The sequence below is a fragment of the Canis lupus genome, chromosome 21, assembly GCF_011100685.1.
Source record: "Canis lupus familiaris isolate Mischka breed German Shepherd chromosome 21, alternate assembly UU_Cfam_GSD_1.0, whole genome shotgun sequence".
Taxonomy (NCBI): Eukaryota; Metazoa; Chordata; class Mammalia; order Carnivora; family Canidae; genus Canis; species Canis lupus.
In genome coordinates, this window is record NC_049242.1 from 10401456 (window position 1) to 10421468 (window position 20013).

At 46.2% G+C, this 20013-nt stretch overlaps 1 pseudogene; it reads right to left on the reverse strand.

The window, feature by feature from the left end:
* Positions 1–18934: 18934 nt before the first annotated feature.
* LOC119865061 lies at positions 18935–19046 on the reverse strand (annotated as a pseudogene).
* Positions 19047–20013: the final 967 nt, after the last annotated feature.

A 20013-nucleotide genomic window follows, 5' to 3' on the forward strand; every position in this document is an offset into this window, starting at 1 on the left:
TCTGGATGGCAAATAAATACTTGTAAACACTCTGAATCATTAGTCACCAGAGACATTGGAATTAAAACTATAATTACATACTACTATATATCTAGTACAATGGCTAAAATAACATAAAGTTGACAATACCAAATGCTAGTGAGGATGGAGAGCAATAGGAACTCTCATTTAGTGCTGGTCAAATGAATAGCACAAATCATTTTGGAAGACAATTTGATCTTCCTTCCTTCCTTCTTTCCTTTTTTCCTCCCTCCCTCCCTCCCTCCTCCTCCTTCTTTTCTCTCTCTCTCTTTCTTTTTAATGAAGTTAAACACACACTTACCATATAATTCAGTATTTCACCTATAGGCATTTACCCAAAGGAGAAACTGAAAAGTTATTTTCACACAAAAATCAGTATGTGGAGTTTGTAAAGGTTTGTCACAACAAAAAAAAACCTGGAAGTAAACAAAATGACCTTCAGCAGGTAAATGGATAAACAATATGTGGTACATCCATGAAACAAAATGCTATTCGTTGATAACAAGGAATGAGCTACTCATATACATAACATGGCTGAATATTTTTTTAACATGGCTGAATATTAAATGCATTTTGCTGAGTGAAAGGAGCCAAAACCAAAGTGATACATATTTTATGATGCCACTAGAGGAAATCTTCAGAAAAACTAAACTATAGAGATGAAAAACAATATTGATGTCTTAGAGTTACTTAAAAGAAACAACAACAACAAAAAAATCCCTCATGTATCTATATACTAGCAGTGTATTATTTGAAAACCAAAAATACTATTTGCAATATGTAAAAAAAAAGGAAGAAAGAAAAAGAAAAAAGTGAAAAAAAGGAAAGAGAAAGAAAAAGAAGAGAAATAAGAAAGAGAAGTGAAAGAAAAAGAAATATGTAGGGAAATGTATCAAAACACATAAAAAATCTATATGCTGTAATCTATAAAATCCTAATGAAAGAAATCAAAGAAGATCAAATAAATGGAGAGAGACATCATTTTTATGGTTTGGAAGACTCAATACAGGAAACTTGTCAATTCTGTCAATTCCTTTCAATTTGATTGATAGATATAATGCAATCCTTACAGAAATCTTAGAAGGATATTTGTAGATTTAGATGAGCTGATACTAAAATTTTTGTGTAAAGGCAAAGAAGCTAGAAGAATTATCAGTTTTTGAAAAAGAATAGAATCATGCTTTTTAATTTTAATTTTTCCCCAACCCATAATTTTCTAATTTTAAAACCGACTATAAAGCTATGGTAATCAGGCAGCCCTGGTGGCCTAGTGGTTTAGCGCCACCTTCAGCCTGGGGTGTGATTCTGGAGACCTGGGATCGAGTCCCACGTCAGGCTCCCTGCATGGGGCCTGCTTCTCCCTCTGCTTGTGTCTCTGCCTCTCTCTCTCTCTCTGTGTCTGTCATGAATAAATAAATAAAATCTAAAAAAAAAGCTATGGTAATCAAGACAGTACAATGTTGATAAAGAGACACACATACAATGGAAAAGAATGGAGTTCATAAATTGACTTATGTAGATATGGATAGTTGCTTTTTGAACAAAGCTGTCAAATTAATTCAAAGGAGAGAGGTTTTTGCAACAAATGATGTTAGAACAACCGGGCATGCAAATGCAAGAAAAACTTAACCTTCAACTAAGCTTCACTCCTTATGCAAAAATTAATTCAAGATGAATCATAGATATAAATGTAAAATGTAAAATTATTTTAAAAGCTGTTAGAAGATACAGATTAAAAATCCTTGATCATGATCCATAAAAATTAATAATATTAATAAATTGAACATCACCAAAATGAAAGACATCTGCTCTTTAAAAGGATACTATTTGGACAGTGAGAAGACAGCCACCAGATTAAAAGAAGATATTTGTAAATCATATACTTGATAAAAGATTTCTGTCCAAAATCTGTTAAAATTTTTCAAACCTGAATAAACAGGCAACAAACCAACTAAAAATGTAGGCAAAAAAATTCAACAGACACTTCACCCCAGAAAATACACAATGGGCAGATAAGCATAGGGAAAGATGTTAAAATATCATTAGTCATTAGGGAAATGCAAATTAAAACCACAATGAGATCCAACTTCACATTCAATGGAATAGCTAACATTAAAATCAAGCTAAAGCAACAAAACAGATCACACCAGACATTGGCAAGGATATGGAGGAATAACTGTGCTACTGGAATCTGGATCTTACTGGTAAGTGTGGCCTGAGGAGAGAGAAACCTCAGCCACACCTTCAGACAGTGGTTGCTCTATTCTCATGGCCCCTGTGCTGCCCATCCTCTGAAGGGACAGTCAGGCTGGCCCCTGTGACCTCCCACTCTCTTATATCATGAAGGCTGATGCTGGTTCAGAGACATACCATCTATTGCTAAAATCTAATGTCTGTATTAACATTCTGCACTGAAGGGGGCAGCTCTACCTTACCACAGCCTCTGGCTATATCCCTATATGCTTCTATCCTCTCGTTCTACTGAACCATGAGGTCTGATAGAATCATTCTGAAGTCCTTCTCCCTTCAGTCCAGATCCCAGTACAAAGGTCGAGAGTGTCTCTACCCACATTCCAGGGCTCTGTTCTTCCTCTTCATGTCCACCACATGAGATGAACTGATCATCTAAATATTCCAGAGTGAGAAATTGGGGCTGCTGTTCTTGCCTGAGATCTAGCAATTAAGATGTAAGGTTCGGGGGAATGAGGCAAAAGGTGAGGGTTCTCAAAATGTTCAGTCCTATTCGTGCGGCATGACTTCATTTCAAATAATTGGAGTGAAGGTCCTCACGAACATATGAGGAGATCATGTCTAATAGGGCAAGAGGTATTTGGGATTATGTGAACAGGAATAGAGGAAGAGAAAAGTAATGTCCAGGTAAAGAAATAGAAATGAGAGTGGGACAAGAGAAGCATCAGGACTAGAGAGGAACTTAGGGAAAGCAGTGCAAAAGGGAAATGGGTAGTTCGAGCCAAAAAGGCTTCCTGTGGTGCTATGGGAAGTATAGAGAAAGAAGTTCAAATAGCACCTCTGCTAAGTTAACTGCCTTTAATTTAGCTGAATGAACCCATGAATCCGAGAAGAAGATAGTCCTTAGGGAACAGCAGCCAAGTTGTAGAAAATATGGAATACTGATAGAGGAGGCAACATGCAACATTTCCTGTACGTTTAAAAATTACTCAAAGGTGGTTAAAAAAAATCCATTTCATGGAATTGGCACAAAGCTACTGTTTCTTAAGACCTAAAGGGGATAAAACAGCTGAGAGTAATATGGCATCATAATTAGTAGTTACAGAAGTTGAACTACTGAGTTAGAGGCCCAGCCTCACCACTTACCAGCCCAGACCTTGAGATACTCATTTGCAAAACAAGTACCTATCTATCCCCCTATCTCACAGGGGGACATTGGACCAGGGCCTTGCCCAAGTGTTCACCATTACTGTTGTCAAGTATATAAACAGAATGATGATAAAGAGGGAGCACTCTGGAGAGAAGGGCAAAAAAGAGAAGAATGAAAGAAGTAGACAAGTAGCAAGCAGTAAAAATCCAGCAAGAAATTGAGAGAAAACCCAAATTTCAGTCAGTAATAAGTAGAAGAGCCAGGAAAAGCCCTAAAAGGTTTTTAAAACACTAAAATCACCAAGGGAAAAATAATGTGGGAAAATGAACAGAGCGGATATAATCCAAGAAGGAGATTTCATGTGTTGCTCACAATCAGGGTTCCAAGACCCACCCCTACTCCACGGTCATGTCCACAAAAATAATGGATCTCAAGTAAAACTCCCTGCGGCTCCCCAACCTATCTAAAGTCAGGAGGATAACGTTGGGAAACAGCAATTGGCCAATATTTTGGCTAATTTCGTGAAGAACATTTCCTTTCCATGGATCACAAAAGTGAAAAAAAGTAACCAAAAATATTAACAGATATAGACAAGATTACTAAGAAAAACTATGTATTAAGGGCTACAATGATTTCAGGTACTTCTTTCATTATGTTGCATCTTACAAGTAACAGACACACATGTGTGCAGCTGTCAGGAGAGCAGAGGTGGACTGCTGTGCAGCCGGTATTCACAGACCTCTGCACGAGCAGCAGGAAGCCTCTTTCAGTGACACAAAGGAAAGTCAGAACCTGCCAGGGGGCTCTGGAGGCACGTCTCCAGGGGCAGAAGGTGGTTCTCCAGTTCCACTTCTTTGAAGGCTTTCCGGACAACCACTGTCCCCACCGAGGTGACCACGGGGCAGCCTGTGCGTGTTCCAATGGATCTGCTTAGTGAAGCTGGTCCCACCTCCAAAGCGGGGACAGAGACGAGACCGGAACTTTGACTAAAGCCTTCAGGAAAATGCCAAGGAAAGCAAAACAAACAGGAACCAGAAGCAAGGTAATCTTGTTTTACACACCTCCCTCTGCTCACCTTCCAGTTGGTGCTTCTCCTCAAGGAACTGCCCGGGTTTGTTCCTGTCTGCCCCCACCACCCGGAGCTGATGCTCTGGATCTCTGCCTACACTGTCTAGGTTCAGGAAGGGGAGGATTTGAGTGGGAGAGGGCAAAGCAGCTTCCCTTCCCAGCTGCGCTGTGTTTGCTTTCCGAGAAAGAATCCTTTTCAGAGATTAACACGGAGACTACATTAATCTAGGAGGTGCATCTGAATCACCTGCAGGGCTTGTTAGACCACAGAGCCCTGGGCCTCAATCACACACACTCTTGATGTAGTAGGTGTGGGGTGAGGCTGCAGAGTCTGCCCGTCTAACAAATTCCAAGACGCTGGTGCTGGAGCTGATGGCGGGACCGTGCTCTGAGAGCCTCGGCCACAGGCCCTGTTCCTGAATGATGATGCTTTTAGGTAGCGCCAGGATGGAAGTTCAGCCTGTGGACCTGCTGCTGTGGCTTTTTGTGATCTTAAGTGGGGAGAGGGGAGTGACGGGAAATGCAGGCCCCTCTGCCCAGATGGCCCCTATGCAGCACCCTTGCAAAAGGCATTCTGAAGGCCTTCTTAAAATAGTAACATAGTTTACCAGAGAGCCCAGAAATTCCACAATCAGGTGTGTACCCAAGAGAACAAAAACACATGTCTGTACAAAGATTTGAACTCAAATATTCGTAGTAGCGTTATTTTTAGTAGCTAAAAACGGGAGCTCTCAGATTTAACAGCAGCTATTCATAATGTGATTTTGACTCAAAAATATTTTTATCATTTTTGTTGGATGTTTCTTGCAGAAATGATTCTGTTGGTAATAGGTACCTATTTATTCACATTGTCCATTACGTGAGTAATAGATGCCCTTTTGAAAAGCTAGAAATAAAAAGAAAAACAGCCAGCCAGACCTAGTAAAATATACATGACCTGAAATCTATTTCAAGCTGTTAAAGATTAAAGATGTTGAATAAATGTATAGTTTTTTGTGGCATTAAATGATTTACCTTAAATCTGAGCATTGCTCCGGTCACTTTTGGATTTTTTTCCCCTATATCCTTCTTTTTACCTAGTAAGTAACTGACTCGTTGAGAGCCTGGGTCATATTTAAGTTTTCCAGTATAATTCACTCTTCATCTTGCAAATATGCGTACAAGGACACATTCAGTTACGAGAGGTTTTCATGGCCAAACGATGCACTTATTTCTGAAAAGAATTACAATAATGAGTTCAAGGGGAAATGAGTCACCCACACGATCCCAACGCAAAGTGACAGATCATACGCACACTGCTACGGGGCTGCCCCTTCCCTGGACAGCGCTTGAGCCTGTCCAGAGGAGTGCCCAGGTCTTATCCCAGGTATGCCTGGGCTGAGAGAAGATAAAGGGACGAGTCAAGAGGTCTAAATCAAGAAAGCGAAGCTAGAGGGCAGATTGCTATGACCAAAAATTAACCTATTATTGTGTTGATTTTCAGAGCCCAGATGATCATTTGCTTTTAGGTGGGCAATTTTAACTGTGGGCTTTTCCACCCGTCATTTCACCAATCTGCCTCCCTTCAACAAGGTAAGAGGGAAGGGCAAAAATTGTAGAGTATCCTCTGGAGGGGAAATGCCCTCCCACTAAAGCAGGCCCAGTGAAGGAAATATATTTCTGGAAACAAAGATGTAAGTTTGAGAGAACACAGATTTCAGCCGAGGGGGAGAATTCCCACGCAGCGGAGTGTTCAGTGCCCGACACACCAGGCCTCCGTTTTTAGCTGGAGGAGTTCCACATCCGGCTAATGGCACAGTTTCTTCTAAGGGCTCCCTCTCGCGAGCCATCCCGGGCTGCATGTTCCTGGGGTCGCTGACCAATAGCCCTGTGCTCCCTTCCAGGTCTCTCTGTGTGATGCTGCTCCTCACGGGGACAGGCAGGCCTCTTCCCGTAACCAGCTCTGACGGCTCCGCTCCTGAAATTCCCATAACCCAGCCAGGACATCGGGTTACTCAGAATATAAACCCATTTTTCCCTCTTCTCTTGAGTCTCACCGACTCTCGGTCTCACGACAGACCAGTCTGCTGTACCGAGGGCTTAGCCTTGCCAATTCACGGAGCCCACAGAACTTTGTTTCGCCCTTCCCCCTCCTTTGTTGTACCAGGATCGAAATGCCTTTATCCAGCCAATTTCATCCACTTAATAAGTGCTTGACGAAGTGCAGGCTGAGAAGCGCTTCCATGAACAGTGACTCCTTGGCTCCCCGCCTCCAACTCACCTGTTTGCAAGTTGGCCCCGCTGGTGCTCGCTCAGGAGGTGGCTTTGGGAGCGAAGTGGGCCAGCCTGCAACCAATGACTCAGCCCTGGTTCTGAGATCCGGGGCATCCTCTGTTCTCCTCCCCACCCCACGGTCCTCCTTTCCTCTTCCCTTCGTTATTGTTCTACAGAGTACTCTCAGACCCCAACACAGCACGTAGTCTACTCATTTCCTTGTCAAGTATGTGCCATCACAAGTCTCCCCGGGGACGTGTCTTAGATGGATCATTTAGAGCGTGCTTTGGAAACCACTTGTGAGGCTAGTCGAAAGGCAGAGGTAATTGGAAACTCACTGGGGATTCTAGAGGTTTGACCTGAGGAAGCACAAATTAGGACAGGGGAGGGCAAGATACAGCTGAGAGATATCGGGGCTGGTATGATACGCGGCTGAGGAAGAAAACGGTGTCTTGACGGCATCTCAGTTTTCCAGTATGAGTAAGAGAGCAGGTAGCCGTCCGAATGCCTGCAATTAAGAAGACAAGGTGAGGAAGACCCTGTAGGCCGGATGCGGTCCTTACAGCGGTCTAGCTTATAGGAGGAGTCAGGCTGGCATGGGGATGGCCGCGGGGCTCTGCATCTCAGAAACAAACACGACAATGAAACAAGAAACGAGGATTTGGGAGTCCTGAGCATGGCTTCTTAACATGCGGGTGCCTATGGGGAAGGAAATGAAAGCAGAATATTTAGCAAGCTGAAATAAGTGTTTTTAATTTTGGCTATTGAAGATCCCTTTCTCCGGGATATTCTCCCGTGATGGAATCTACTGCCGACTAAAAAGGAGAATGAAAGAGGCTCACAAAATACAAATTCCTCTGGGGTGGAAAACCTCGTAATTGTGTTAGCCTGAACCTGTTGGAAATCGTCTAATATGTATGACCATAATTTCATGCTTTTCCTTTTTTTTCAGATTATTTTATTTTAATGACTTGACACAGAGAGAGAGAGAGAGAGAGAGAGAGAGCGCGAGCAGGGGGAGTAGCAGAGGTAAAGAGAGAGGCAAGCTCTCTGTGGGGCAGGGAGGCCGATGCCGGGTTTGATCCCGGGACCCCGGGATCATGACCTGAACTGCGGGCGGATGCCTCGCCAGCTGAGCTACCCGGCGCCCCTGTGATTTTCTCTTGGCCAAATATTGAGTATATATTGGCTCCTATGACGTTTAGATCTTCCAAATATCTAGCATTTTCTGACTATGTATGGGTGTGGATTATAATACTGGGAGTAGCTCAGCAGGCCACGGAGGGATATGCAGAGCAACTATGAAATCTTACAAGGCTTTACACGAGAGGCAGGAAAATCTGTGTCTACCATTTTCTCTACACCAGGGAGAACCAGCATGTGTGTAGCACAGAAATTAGGGAAGGGGTCCTCCCCTCCCCCCACCCAAATAAAAGTAGTAGAATGTCAAATGTCCTAATAGGGAAACTAAATCTGTCAGACCTATATTAGCAGGGATCAACCTAAGTGGGAGAGTGGAAGTCAGAATGGGCAGGAGAAGGAAGGAGAGAGGGAGAGGGTGGGGAGAGAGCTGGCGGGAGAGAGAATTGACAAGGAATTGATTTATGAGGACTATGGGTCCTAGCTAGACAAGTCTGAGAGCAGGAAGGCAATCACTCAAGGATGGAAAGCAGGAGCAGTCTAGAACCTTCCACAGGCTGGCAGGAGCAACTGGAGCAATGTAGACCCCACTCGCTTTTGGAATTTTATTCAGGGAATTCCCAGTCATTCCTTTAAAGGCCTTTGTTGATTCAATCGGGTCCACCTGGGTAATCAATCACCCTCCTTTATCACCACTTTGATTCATCTGCCAAATCCCTTCACAGCAGCACCTAGATTAGTATCTACTTGGATAACTGCAAGAGATGTGAGGATGCCATGAAGTCCTTGAGTCCCTCCCTTATATCCCCGTCATTTGGCCTAAGCAGACTGACACATCACGAAACATCACAAGGCTTTATGTTGTTAAATACAGGTATAAAGAATCTGAAAGGTGTTATCTAGATTTATTACATAGAACCCTCTGTCAAGACAACGTCCTGAATATACATTCTGTAGCTCAATAAATGCGTTACTGTAGGAAACCTTTCCTACACCATGCTCATAATATTGTAATGCTCACAACATGATTGAAATTTTCATTTCATTTTTTTTTTTCTTGAAATTCAGGTCTCTTAAGTCACCCACTGGGAGCTTGACTGTCAGCGGTGTATTTTTCTTTTAAATGTTATATTCTTCGGTGTATTTTTGTATGCATTGTTTTGTAATGCTGTTGCCACGTGGATGCACTGGTTTTTAATATATTAATAAATCACTTTGCTAAAACGTACATACATGAGATACCCTGCCCCTAACTTACATTTTCCCGTATCTTCATTTATATAATGTGTTGAACATTGTACAGTATTTTAAAATTATTCTCCGTATCGTATAATGTTCAAGTGACATCCTATGTACTTATTCAGCTACTGAAAGTAATGTTACAGCATATATATATATATATATATATCCATTTATTATATCCTTGTTGGTGATGGATTCTATAGGAGAGATGCCTGGAGGTGATACTGCCAGGTTAGAAGATGTGTGAACAGAAGATTAGGGTATCTCCCCAGACTGTGCTGATGCTCCATAGGGTGGTCCTGCTCTGGCTGGAGCGGTCTGTAACTCTCTGAGCCTGGGTCCTAGGCCATCCGTTGAGTGAGGAGTGCAGCGGGTAGACACACTGGGTCCAGGAGAACTCCCCAGTCACGAGCTCCTATAATCTCCATCACCATAAGCCAGGAACAGATGGTGCCACCTGCTCAGGAATCGGCCTCTTGGTGATCCGAGAAAGATTTTTTAAATTTTTATTTATTTATGGTAGTCACACACACAGAGAGAGAGGCGGCAGAGACATAGGCAGAGGGAGAGGCAGGCTCCATGCACCGGGACCCTGACGTGGGATTGGATCCCGGGTCTCCAGGATCACGCCCTGGGCCAAAGGCAGGTGCACCAAACCGCTGTGCCACCCAGGGATCCCGATCAGAGAAAATTTTAAGAACAAGGTACATGATACACAGGGGCCTAGAGAATGGGCCTATAACAAGCGCAGGACCACCCCGCAATTATGGAGGGCATAAGGAACCCGAGAGGGTGAGGAAGACTGGAAGCGCATTGAGAAAGGGAAGCAGAGCCCTGAGTGGCGTGGGCATGGCGCAGCGGGAGGAGATTCCAACCTGTCCTCCACGCTGAGATCTCCCACCCCCCACCACATACACGCATCACACAGCAGAAAAAGAAGAAGAAAGAAAGAGAAAGAAGAAGAAGAGGAAGAAGAAGAAGAAAGAAGGAGAAGAAGAGGAAGAAGGAAGAAGAAGAAGAAGAAGAAGAAGAAGAAGAAGAAGAAGAAGAAGAAGAAGAAGAAGAAGAAGAAGAAGGAAGAAGAAGAAGAAGAAGAAGAAGAAGAAGAAGAAGAAGAAGAAGAAGAAGAAGAAGGAGGAGGAGGAGGAGGAGGACGAGGAGGAAGGAAGAAAGAAGAAGAACAACAACAACAACAACAACAACAACAACAACAACAAGAAAGAGTGATTGACTGATTGATTTTCCTTGAGAGAGCACCCGTGCAGGTGTGCAGGGGTAGGATCAGAGGGAGAGGGCGAAAAGCAGACTCTCAGCTGGGAGCGAGGAGCCTCACCGGGGCTCCATCTCCCCACGTTGAGATCCTGACCTGAGCCAAATCAAGAAGGGGACGCTTAAGGGCCGACCCAGCCACCCAGGCCCCCCAGCTTTGCCCATTTGCCGTCTTTGACCCTAGAAATGCAACTGAAGCCAGGAACCTAGCAACTGCGCGCCAGAGGAGGCTGTGGCGTTTTGGCTGCAGGACCCAGATGCGCCTCTTAACTGGAACTGGCTTTTCTGGACCTTCGCAGCGAGAACTCGTCCTCTGCAGGTGGACGGGGCGGGGCACCGGCGCTGGGCACCGGCTCAGCAAGTGCAGGTGCCCGGGCGCCGGCTCCCCCCTCGCCTTGCCTGCGGCCTCTCTTCTTCGGAGCCCCCGGTTCCCCTCCAGGGCTCTTCTGGGCGCCACCCCCGCCAAGGGCCCCTGCCCGCTGCGTCCCGCGCGCAGTGGGACCGCGGGCTCCGGGGGGAGAGCGTGGAAGAGGGAAGGAGGCCCCCGCGCCCGCCCTGCCGCCCTCCCTCCGGAAGGCGCGCAGAGGAGGAGGCCGCCCGCGTCCTCGCGGCCGAGCGGGAGCCGCTCCGGAGAAGGCCGCGTGGGGCCCGGGGGCTGCGCGCCAGCAGGTGCGGGGACCCGACTCGCCAGGGCCCGCAGCCCAGCGCCCGCCCCCCGTCCCCGCTCGGCCTCCCGCCGGGACCCACCGCCCCTGACCGAGCTGCCGCGCCCCCGCCCCGCGCTTCGCGCCGCACAGTCCGCCCGCCCTGGGCCCGCGTCCGCTCGGGGGTGGTTCGCGGGCCTGGACGTCCTGCAGGCCCGGGGCGCGAGGCTCTAGCTCGCAGGCTCCCGAGACCGCGCCGGGGCCGTGGGAGCTGTCTGCGGACGTACCGCAAGCTCCTGGGGCCGGGGCGGGGGCCGGGGCCGGGGCCGGACAGTGGCCACGAGGGGAGCTTAGGGCTCTGTCCGCCGGCCTGGACCGCCTGGACCCCGCGCCGCGCCGGAGCCTCGGGAAATAGGGACTCCTGGGGCTTGCTCCAAGGACGCCAAGGGGTCCCGGTGAGCCACGCAGCCCTTGAGCCGGGTTCGTCGGAGCCAGGCTCTCTCCGGTAGCTGGACGCTGGGTCCCGGGGCGGCCCCGAACTTCCCTCTTGACCCTGGCCGCCTTCCGCGCTGGACCCGCAGGGCAGGGCGTCCTGGGCAGATTTCGGGGTGCCTGCGTGGTTACCTGGCTCCTGCTGCATCCAGGGACCAACTGCGCGCTCATCTACTCAATATTTTTCCATACACCGACTTACACGTTAAATGCTTTTCCAAAGAGAACGTCGTAAGCCTGACAAAAATCAACGTGCTTTGCATTTCTGAAGGTAACAAAATAATGAAAAATAGTGACATTTTATGTCTAAGTGAAAAAAAAAAAGGTGAGGCGACAAAGCACAAACATATTCAGTAACATTTTGACACCGCATACTGGACTATCAATCCTGAGAAAGATAGGAGTGTCTGTTCATCAGGCCACATAGGCGTTTCTAAAGAATGTTCATTTCTGTTATCTCCTAGTGTCTTTTCAAGGTAGCTTGCGGAAATCAGCTCTTAGCAATCAAAGGTGAAATTCCTCACTAATAAATTCAAATCTATTTTGGGGGGCAAGTGTTTATGCCAAATAACAGCTCACTGCAGCGTCATCGGTCTCTTTGGATATCTAGGAAAGAACAGGGAAGGCCTATTCTGCAAGCATTAAATAATAACGGAATGATACGGATCAACGTTATTTGTTAGACTGAGGTTCTTTACATCCTGGCCACGGATACTACCAGCGGGCCTCAGACCCTCTGCAGCCAGGGTTCCAGCTCCCTAGCAGCTTCTCAGTAATCTCCAGGTGCCCCGTCAGTCCTCAGGTTAGGGCAGCAGGGCTCAAACCAGGGACAGGCGGAGTAGCAGATGACAATCCTGAAACGTCCAAGCAAAACACCAGGTCAGGGGAATTTGCCATGGCTCTTTTGGAACCAGAAGACAATGCCCTGCAGGGTCTCTCATCCCTGACTTCTGCAGGAACCAGGAAAGGAATCTGGAATCTCAGCCACAGGACAGCTGCTGTGTGATGCTGTGTATGTGGTGGGGGGTGGGAGATCTCAGCGTGGAGGACAGGTTGGAATCTCCTCCCGCTGCGCCATGCCCACGCCACTCAGGGCTCTGCTTCCCTTTCTCAATGCGCTTCCAGTCTTCCTCACGCTCTCGGGTTCCTTATGCCCTCCATAATTGCGGGGTGGTCCTGCGCTTGTTATAGGCCCATTCTCTAGGCCCCTGTGTTCTTGTACCTCGTTCTTAAAATTTTCTCTGATCACCAAGAGGCCAGTTCCTGAGCAGGTGGCACCATCTGTTCCCGGCTTATGGTGATGGAGATTATAGGAGCTTGTGACTGGGGAGTTCTCCTGGACCCGGTGTGTCTACCCGCTCACTCCTCACTGATGGCCTAGGACCCAGGCTCAGAGGAGTTACAGACCGCTCCAGCCAGAGCAGGACCACCCTATGGAGCATCAGCACAGTCTAGGGAGATACCCTAATCTTCTGTTCACACATCTTCTAACTTGGCAGTATCACCTCCAGACATCTCTCCTATAGAATCCATCACCAACAAGGATATAAATAAATGTGTGTGTGTATATATATATATATATATATATATGCCGTAACATTACTTTCAGTAGCTGAATAAGTACATAGGATGGCACTTGAACATTATACGATACGGAGAGTAATTTTAAAATACTGTACAATGTTCAACACATTATATAAATGAAGATACGGGAAAATGTAAGTTAGGGGCAGGGTATCTCGTGTATGTACGTTTTAGCAAAGTGATTTATTAATATATTAAAAACCAGTGCATCCACGTGGCAACAACATTACAAAACAATGCATACAAAAATACACCGAAGAATATAACATTTAAAAGAAAAATACACCGCTGACAGTCAAGCTCCCAGTGGGTGACTTAAGAGAACTGAATTTCAGGAAAAAAAAAAAATGAAATGAAAATTTCAATCATGTTGTGAGCATTACAATATTATGAGCATGGTGTAGGAAAGGTTTCCTACAGTAACGCATTTATTGAGCTACAGAATGTATATTCAGGACGTTGTCTCGACAGAGGGTTCTATGTAATAAATCTAGGTAACACCTTTCAGATTCTTTATTCCTGTATTTAACAACATAAAGCCTTGTGATGTTTCGTGATGTGTCAGTCTGCTTAGGCCAAATGACGGGGATATAAGGGAGGGACTCAAGGACTTCATGGCATCCTCACATCTCTTGCAGTTATCCAAGTAGATACTAATCTAGGTGCTGCTGTGAAGGGATTTGGCAGATGAATCAAAGTGGTGATAAAGGAGGGTGATTGATTACCCAGGTGGACCCGATTGAATCAACAAAGGCCTTTAAAGGAATGACTGGGAATTCCCTGAATAAAATTCCAAAAGCGAGTGGGGTCTACATTGCTCCAGTTGCTCCTGCCAGCCTGTGGAAGGTTCTAGACTGCTCCTGCTTTCCATCCTTGAGTGATTGCCTTCCTGCTCTCAGACTTGTCTAGCTAGGACCCATAGTCCTCGTAAGTCAATTCCTTGTCAATTCTCTCTCCCGCCAGCTCTCCCCCCACCCTCTCCCTCTCTCCTTCCTTCTCCTGCCCATTCTGACTTCCACTCTCCCATTTAGGTTGATCCCTGCTAATATAGGTCTGACAGATTTAGTTTCCCTATTAGGACATTTGACATTCTACTACTTTTATTTGGGTGGGGGGAGGGGAGGACCCCTTCCTTAATTTCTGTGCTACACACATGCTGGTTCTCCCTGGTGTAGAGAAAATGGTAGACACAGATTTTCCTGCCTCTCGTGTAAAGCCTTGTAAGATTTCATAGTTGCTCTGCATATCCCTCCGTGGCCTGCTGAGCTACTCCCAGTATTATAATCCATACCCATACATAGTCAGAAAATGCTAGATATTTGGAAGATCTAAACGTCATAGGAGCCAATATATACTCAATATTTGGCCAAGAGAAAATCACAGGGGCGCCGGGTAGCTCAGCTGGCGAGGCATCCGCCCGCAGTTCAGGTCATGATCCCGGGGTCCCGGGATCAAACCCGGCATCGGCCTCCCTGCCCCACAGAGAGCTTGCCTCTCTCTTTACCTCTGCTACTCCCCCTGCTCTCTCTCTCTCTCTCTCTCTCTCTCTGTCAAGTCATTAAAATAAAATAATCTGAAAAAAAAGGAAAAGCATGAAAATTATGGTCATACATATTAGACGATTTCCAACAGGTTCAGGCTAACACAATTACGAGGTTTTCCACCCCAGAGGAATTTGTATTTTGTGAGCCTCTTTCATTCTCCTTTTTAGTCGGCAGGAGATTCCATCTCGGGAGAATATCCCGGAGAAAGGGATCTTCAATAGCCAAAATTAAAAACACTTATTTCAGCTTGCTAAATATTCTGCTTTCATTTCCTTCCCCATAGGCACCCGCATGTTAAGAAGCCATGCTCAGGACTCCCAAATCCTCGTTTCTTGTTTCATTGTCGTGTTTGTTTCTGAGATGCAGAGCCCCGCGGCCATCCCCATGCCAGCCAGACTCCTCCTATAAGCTAGACCGCTGTAAGGACCGCATCCGGCCTACAGGGTCTTCCTCACCTTGTCTTCTTAATTGCAGGCATTGGGACGGCTACCTGCTCTCTTACTCATACTGGAAAACTGAGATGCCGTCAAGACACCGTTTTCTTCCTCAGCCGCGTATCATACCAGCCCCGATATCTCTCAGCTGTATCTTGCCCTCCCCTGTCCTAATTTGTGCTTCCTCAGGTCAAACCTCTAGAATCCCCAGTGAGTTTCCAATTACCTCTGCCTTTCGACTAGCCTCACAAGTGGTTTCCAAAGCACGCTCTAAATGATCCATCTAAGACACGTCCCCGGGGAGACTTGTGATGGCACATACTTGACAAGGAAATGAGTAGACTACGTGCTGTGTTGGGGTCTGAGAGTACTCTGTAGAACAATAACGAAGGGAAGAGGAAAGGAGGACCGTGGGGTGGGGAGGAGAACAGAGGATGCCCCGGATCTCAGAACCAGGGCTGAGTCATTGGTTGCAGGCTGGCCCACTTCGCTCCCAAAGCCACCTCCTGAGCGAGCACCAGCGGGGCCAACTTGCAGACAGGTGAGTTGGAGGCGGGGAGCCAAGGAGTCACTGTTCATGGAAGCGCTTCTCAGCCTGCACTTCGTCAAGCACTTATTAAGTGGATGAAATTGGCTGGATAAAGGCATTTCGATCCTGGTACAACAAAGGAGGGGGAAGGGCGAAACAAAGTTCTGTGGGCTCCGTGAATTGGCAAGGCTAAGCCCTCGGTACAGCAGACTGGTCTGTCGTGAGACCGAGAGTCGGTGAGACTCAAGAGAAGAGGGAAAAATGGGTTTATATTCTGAGTAACCCGATGTCCTGGCTGGGTTATGGGAATTTCAGGAGCGGAGCCGTCAGAGCTGGTTACGGGAAGAGGCCTGCCTGTCCCCGTGAGGAGCAGCATCACACAGAGAGACCTGGAAGGGAGCACAGGGCTATTGGTCAGCGACCCCAGGAACATGCAGCCCGGGATGGCTCGCGAGAGGGAGCCCTTAGAAGAAACTGTGCCATTAGCCGGATGTGGAACTCCTCCAGCTAAAAACGGAGGCCTGGTGTGTCGGGCACTGAACACTCCGCTGCGTGGGAATTCTCCCCCTCGGCTGAAATCTGTGTTCTCTCAAACTTACATCTTTGTTTCCAGAAATATATTTCCTTCACTGGGCCTGCTTTAGTGGGAGGGCATTTCCCCTCCAGAGGATACTCTACAATTTTTGCCCTTCCCTCTTACCTTGTTGAAGGGAGGCAGATTGGTGAAATGACGGGTGGAAAAGCCCACAGTTAAAATTGCCCACCTAAAAGCAAATGATCATCTGGGCTCTGAAAATCAACACAATAATAGGTTAATTTTTGGTCATAGCAATCTGCCCTCTAGCTTCGCTTTCTTGATTTAGACCTCTTGACTCGTCCCTTTATCTTCTCTCAGCCCAGGCATACCTGGGATAAGACCTGGGCACTCCTCTGGACAGGCTCAAGCGCTGTCCAGGGAAGGGGCGGCCCCGTAGCAGTGTGCGCATGATCTGTCACTTTGCGTTGGGATCGTGTGGGTGACTCACTTCCCCTTGAACTCATTATTGTAATTCTTTTCAGAAATAAGTGCATCGTTTGGCCATGAAAACCTCTCGTAACTGAATGTGTCCTTGTACGCATATTTGCAAGATGAAGAGTGAATTATACTGGAAAACTTAAATATGACCCAGGCTCTCAACGAGTCAGTTACTTACTAGGTAAAAAGAAGGATATAGGGGAAAAAAATCCAAAAGTGACCGGAGCAATGCTCAGATTTAAGGTAAATCATTTAATGCCACAAAAAACTATACATTTATTCAACATCTTTAATCTTTAACAGCTTGAAATAGATTTCAGGTCATGTATATTTTACTAGGTCTGGCTGGCTGTTTTTCTTTTTATTTCTAGCTTTTCAAAAGGGCATCTATTACTCACGTAATGGACAATGTGAATAAATAGGTGCCTATTACCAACAGAATCATTTCTGCAAGAAACATCCAACAAAAATGATAAAAATATTTTTGAGTCAAAATCACATTATGAATAGCTGCTGTTAAATCTGAGAGCTCCCGTTTTTAGCTACTAAAAATAACGCTACTACGAATATTTGAGTTCAAATCTTTGTACAGACATGTGTTTTTGTTCTCTTGGGTACACACCTGATTGTGGAATTTCTGGGCTCTCTGGTAAACTATGTTACTATTTTAAGAAGGCCTTCAGAATGCCTTTTGCAAGGGTGCTGCATAGGGGCCATCTGGGCAGACGGGCCTGCATTTCCCGTCACTCCCTTCTCCCCACTTAAGATCACAAAAAGCCACAGCAGCAGGTCCACAGGCTGAACTTCCATCCTTGTGCTACCTAAAAGCATCATCATTCAGGAACAGGGCCTGTGGCCGAGGCTCTCAGAGCACGGTCCCGCCATCAACTCCAGCACCAGCTCCAGCACCAGCGTCTTGGAATTTGTTAGACGGGCACAGTCTCTGCAGCCTCACCCCACACCTACTACATCAAGAGTGTGTGTGATTGAGGCCCAGGGCTCTGTGGTCTAACAAGCCCTGCAGGTGATTCAGATGCACCTCCTAGATTAATGTAGTCTCCGTGTTAATCTCTGAAAAGAATTCTTTCTCGGAAAGCAAACACAGCGCAGCTGGGAAGGGAAGCTGCTTTGCCCTCTCCCACTCAAATCCTCCCCTTCCTGAACCTAGACAGTGTAGGCAGAGATCCGGAGCATCAGCTCCGGGTGGTGGGGCAGACAGGAACAAACCCGGGCAGTTCCTTGAGGAGAAGCACCAACTGGAAGGTGAGCAGAGGGAGGTGTGTAAAACAAGATTACCTTGCTTCTGGTTCCTGTTTGTTTTGCTTTCCTTGGCATTTTCCTGAAGGCTTTAGTCAAAGTTCCGGTCTCCTCTCTGTCCCCGCTTTGGAGGTGGGACCAGCTTCACTAAGCAGATCCATTGGAACACGCACAGGCTGCCCCGTGGTCACCTCGGTGGGGACAGTGGTTGTCCAGAAAGCCTTCAAAGAAGTGGAACTGGAGAACCACCTTCTGCCCCTGGAGACGTGCCTCCAGAGCCCCCTGGCAGGTTCTGACTTTCCTTTGTGTCACTGAAAGAGGCTTCCTGCTGCTCGTGCAGAGGTCTGTGAATACCGGCTGCACAGCAGTCCACCTCTGCTCTCCTGACAGCTGCACACATGTGTGTCTGTTACTTGTAAGATGCAACAGAATGAAAGAAGTACCTGAAATCATTGTAGCCCTTAATACAGACATAGTTTTTCTTAGTAATCTTGTCTATATCTGTTAATATTTTTGGTTACTTTTTTTCACTTTTGTGATCCATGGAAAGGAAATGTTCTTCATGAAATTAGTCAAAATATTGGGTTTGACTGGTAAGTTAGTTTTTATACATATAGGGAGAGGGATTGAGGTGAACAGAGGGGGTTGAGAGGAAGGTCCCCATGCTGTGAAATGAGTTGCACTTTGATATCCTTCTTGGCAAAAACAGGATTAGCAAAACTTCTAGAGAATAGCTAATATTTTGAAATCCTTTTCTCTAATACCTAATCACGGCAATGTCTGTATCCTTTGAAGTCTGAGTGTGTGTGATTGTACATGCACATATGAGAAGGGGAGAGAAGAAAGGCAGATATTTCCATCCCTCCCTCCCAAAAGCTTTGTAATTTTGAGGAGCTCTGTGTGTGGAGAAAAATATCAAGAAGAAAAGATCTGCTTTTTCCAGCCTGAATGAGATCTAGGATTGATCCTTCCTTCCTTCCTTCCTTCCTTCCTTCCTTCCTTCCTTCCTTCCTTCCTTCCTTCCTTCCTTCCTTTCTTCCTTCCTTCCTTTTCTGTCCTTCGTTATTATGAAAAGCTAATTTGAAGTAAGGCCTGGGCTAAACAGAGGTGAATGTTGAAGAAAGGTTTCACTTAGTGGCTTTGGGATGAAAAGTATATTAAACTGATAAGAACAGATACTACACTTGATCTTAGCCAAAAGGCCGAGAAGCGATTGGGATGAAAAGTATAGGCGGTTATTTCAACTGTTATCTTTCATGGTTTTGATTTATATCAATCAGTTGCTATGAAGGAGGCACTTCATCCCATTTTTTTTTTTCTGTTCCTTCTGCATTCTGAGAGACTATTATTTCTGTCTGAGGAACAGTGGAGAAACACGCCCGACCTAGAACCTCTGACCCCAAATGGTACTTAAAAGCCTGTTTTCAGGAAAACTAGGGTGGTGCCTGGGGGTATGTGATTAGTGCCCCACCTCCCCACAAAATTAGGAATATTGTACTCATACTGCAGAAGCCCCATCTCCCAGAGAATGAGGAATGTTGGAAAGCTATGAGGAGCTCTGTCCTCTGTGTCACTTGGGGTGCTTGCTCTCAATCCTAGAATGGAGACTAGTCTGGATTTATACCTCCCTCATCTAAGGGAGCTGTATTTGAGGACACCTGATAGGCTTTGGCACCATTAAATACATGGAAAGTTGATTTCCAGACGTGTGCTTTGCTGGGTGTATGGTGAAAAAGAGGTCTCCAGGACTCATGAACTTACTTCTCATGCTTTACCATGCCTATAGAGTCCTCGGACAGCATCATTTATTCTCCCATCCTTTTGTGACTCCACTATGATTCTGAAGGGGTTCCTGATCTTTTGACTAAAGGCAGCTGAGACCCTCTGTGGCTTTGAGAAACTGTTACTAAAAGTTATAGAAAGGCTCAAGAGCATGAGGGACCAATCTATGGATTCATTCTGGGGATTGTGGAAGCCCACAGGTAGCATCATGCTCCACCCTACAAATTGAGAGCTAAAGGAAAGAAGATCAAACTGTGTAAAGCTCAACTTTCGATCGTGAATTCCTTAGTTGAAAACTTTGACCATTCTCTGCTGTGACTTTTAGCTGGGTTGGGGAGCTACAGGAAGTGATACTTGAGATCTGTTCTGTTTGAGACATGACCATGGGGGGCGGTGGTG